The following is a 3,718-nucleotide window of genomic DNA, read 5'->3' on the forward strand; positions in this document are numbered from 1 at the left end:
AACTCAAGACTTTACTCATTCTCCCACTTTGTGCCAAGTTCTCCTCCTAGGGCCTTGCTTACTCATTCAAATTCAGAAAGTAAGTTATGGCATGAGCGATTTGGTCACCTCAACTACCGCTATCTTCTTCATCTCAACACTAAAGACATGGTCACAGGTATACCTCGAATCAGTTTTTTAGAGGGTGTATGTTTAGGATGTTCCATGGGCAAGCATCTCGAGGAGAAGTTTGATAAGGGGAAAGCTTGGAGAGCTTTGGAAGTTCTTCAACTTGTTCACAATGATGTAGCAGATCCATTTCCATCACCTTCATTTAGTAAAGCCTGCTATGTCCTCACCTTCATTGATGACTACTCCCGCTTCACTTGGGTTTACTTTCTTATTCATAAGAGTGAAGTGTTTGAAAGATTTTTAGACTTCAAGGCTCATGTGGAGAAGCAATTAGGGAAAGTGGTCAAGATTCTTCGCATAGATAATGGAAGGGAATATGTGAAAAAAATACTTGAGGATTTTTGTACACTTGAGGGGATTGATCTTCAGCATTATGTTGCTTACACTCCACAGCAGAACAGAGTTGCAGAATGCAAGAATAGAATTCTCAAAGAAATGGCTAGTTCTATGATACATGCACATTCTCTTGATCCCGCCTTTTGGGCAGAGGCTATCAGTTGTGCCACACACATCCAAAATCAGGTTCCTCACAAAGCTTCGATAAGTATGACTCCTTTTGAGGTTTGGGCTGGTTTGAAACCAATTGTGAGACATTTTAGAGTCTTTGGGTGTCTAGCATGGGCTCACATTTCTCCGCAGAAATGCAAGGCATTGGAACCTTAGAGTAGGCCTTGTCTTTTTGTTGGATATCCTGAGGGTGTTAAGGCATATCGATTGATGGATCCTGAGACACATGAGGTTTTTATTGAGAGGAGTGTTCATTTTGAGGAAATCTCTCCTAGCTTAGCCTCTCTACCTCCTCCACCTTCCTCCTTTGTGGATAGTGATGCCAGTGATTCAAATTATGAGACTCCTTCAACTCTGACTCGCAGGGTTACACCTCTGCAGGTTCCACTTGCAGTTGAGGAGCCTCATTCTCCACCTCCACCTAGACCTCGTTGGGCTCGACAGACACTTGAGTCAATGGGTTCTCTTGTTGGGGATCCTTCTGATACACAGAAGACTCGATCACAACATCAGAACCTTCCACATGCTTTCATTGCTACCACTTTCGATCCACAGACATTTTGGGAAGCATCAGGGGTTCCTAAGTGGGACCAAGCTATGGAGGAAGAGTATAGTTCCTTGATGAGGAACAACACATGGGAGTTAGTCCATCTCCCTAAGGGGAGAAAGATGGTTCGATGTAAGTGGATCTATCGAACCAAGTTTCCATTAGATAGTAGTGTGGATAAGTATAAGGCTCAGCTTGTTGCGAAAGGTTTCTCTCAGGTTCCAGGTGTTGACTATACTGAGACCTTTACGCTCGTAGCCAAGATGAACTCCATTCGCTTGACACTTGCTATTGTTGCAGCTCATGGTTGGTTGTACATTAGATGGATGTGAAGAGTGCTTTTCTTCATGGGGATCTTGATGAGGAGATTTATATGGAGCAGCCATAGGGTTTCATCCAGGATTCTTCCTTGGTTTGCAAACTAAGGAATTCTCTCTATGGCCTTAAGTAGAGCCCCAGGGCTTGGTACACCAAGATGGATTCCTTTCTTCTCTCAGCAGGGTTCACCAAGTGTCATTCTAATCCGAATGTCTACATTTTACGATAGGATGACTCTCACTTGATACTTGTGCTCTATGTTAATGATTTGATCATTACAGGGAGCACCGCATCCATCATTAGCAGGGTCAAATAAACTTTGCATGACATATTTTCTATGTCTGACTTGGGTCTTTTGCACTACTTTCTCGGGATAGAGATTTCATAGTCACCTTCCAGGATTACACTATTGCATCCCAAGTTTGCTCTTGATCTGCTTGCACACTTTCATATGGCTGATTGTAAGCCTGCACCAACTCCCTTTCTTTCAGGAGTCAAGCTTGAGGCTCACTGCTCTTCTCCACAAGTTGATACCACATTGTATCGTCAGCTTGTGGGTAGTCTCATCTACTTGACTCACACACGCCCTGATATTTCATTTGCGGTTAGCGTGGTTTCCCGCTTAATGTAGGAACCACATGAGCTTCATTTCAAAGTCGCTGAATGCATCCTTCACTACATCCAGGGTAAACATCACTATGGGATTCACTATGCAACAGGCACAAGACTTCGCTTGGTTGGTTACATAGACTCTGATTGGGCTAGTGATCTTGATGATCGTAAGTCTACTTCAGGTTACAGCTTCCACCTTGGTTTGGGCCCCATTTTTTGGCAGAGCAAGAAGTAACATGCTATTGCTCTCTCTTCGACTAAGGCTGAGTATCGAGGAGTTGTTAACACAGTGACTGAGACCATTTAGCTTCAGTAGATTCTCACAGAGTTTGGATTCACCACTCCATGACCGACAATCCTACATTGTGACAATCATAGTGCTATTTCAATCTTGAAGAACCCGGTCCAACATCAATGGACCAAACACATCAAGATTCATATGCACTACATCCAAGAGCTGATTCAGGAGCAGGTCATTGATTTTTAGTATTGTCCTACAACAGAGCAGGTTGCTGACATCTTTACCAAACCTTTCACAGAGAGTAAGTTCCAGCAGTTGCGATCTCTCTTAGGGGTGCAGGATGTCTCATTAGGGGGGTCAGCTGACTTCTCCTTCCTCTCTTATGGGGGGACTTTTTCCTCTTTGAGGTTTTGTCCTTCTTCTTTGAGAGTCTTTTGTACATTCATCTCTATTTTGGGAGGGAGTTTTTTCCCACTGGGTTTTCTCCCTTTCTCCGTTTGTGAGATATTGCATTGCATAGTTTTTCTTGCATTTACATATTGTACATGGGTACCTATCATGGCCTAGTAGTCGGGACCCATCTTGCATTGTTGACTTGAGTCTTCATTCCCCTAAGTTGCACTTAAGGGGGGGTGTTGGTGTAAATAATCATTCATCATGGATATTATTACACTTTATTTAAGTTAACTTAGGATAATGCATCTCATTGTAGTTTGGATATGAGACACTTAGGGAAGTGTGCACATAGGGATGTAGCTTGTAGGAGAAATTCCACCTTTTGTGGTCTTATCTTGTTGTTACACTCCACATTCAGTGGGTCATCCACCTCTTGTGGAATATTATATTATTTCTCCTACCTACCCCTACTTTTTCTTACGTACCCTTGTTTCTAATTGAGCCACATGTCATGATTGTGTGCTCACATATCCATATGGCCTTACCTATATAAGCAGGCCCATATTCATTATATTGGTTAATATAGTTGATCATTTGCATATTGATAAGAATACAGTTTTGTTCTTGTCATTCTATTGTCTCTCTTTTGTGCTTTTCATTGTGCCCTTGATCTTTGCAAAATCTCACAATAAATCTAACCTAACCTTAACCCTTACCTCCTAAGGTAACTTTCATGTCTTCTCAGGCATTTAATGTCTCTTACAACTCCTCTCAAGCAACCTCTTGTTGACAATTGTCACCATTTCATTGGTGAAAATTGTAAACATGGATTGATAACTTTCAATCCTATCCCTTGTTGAGATTATTCAATCTCAACCCTCCATTTCCCCATTTTCCCTATAAATAGAGCTCTCATTCTTCATTCT

Source organism: Cryptomeria japonica, chromosome 5 (assembly GCF_030272615.1).
Source record: "Cryptomeria japonica chromosome 5, Sugi_1.0, whole genome shotgun sequence".
Taxonomy (NCBI): domain Eukaryota; kingdom Viridiplantae; phylum Streptophyta; class Pinopsida; order Cupressales; family Cupressaceae; genus Cryptomeria; species Cryptomeria japonica.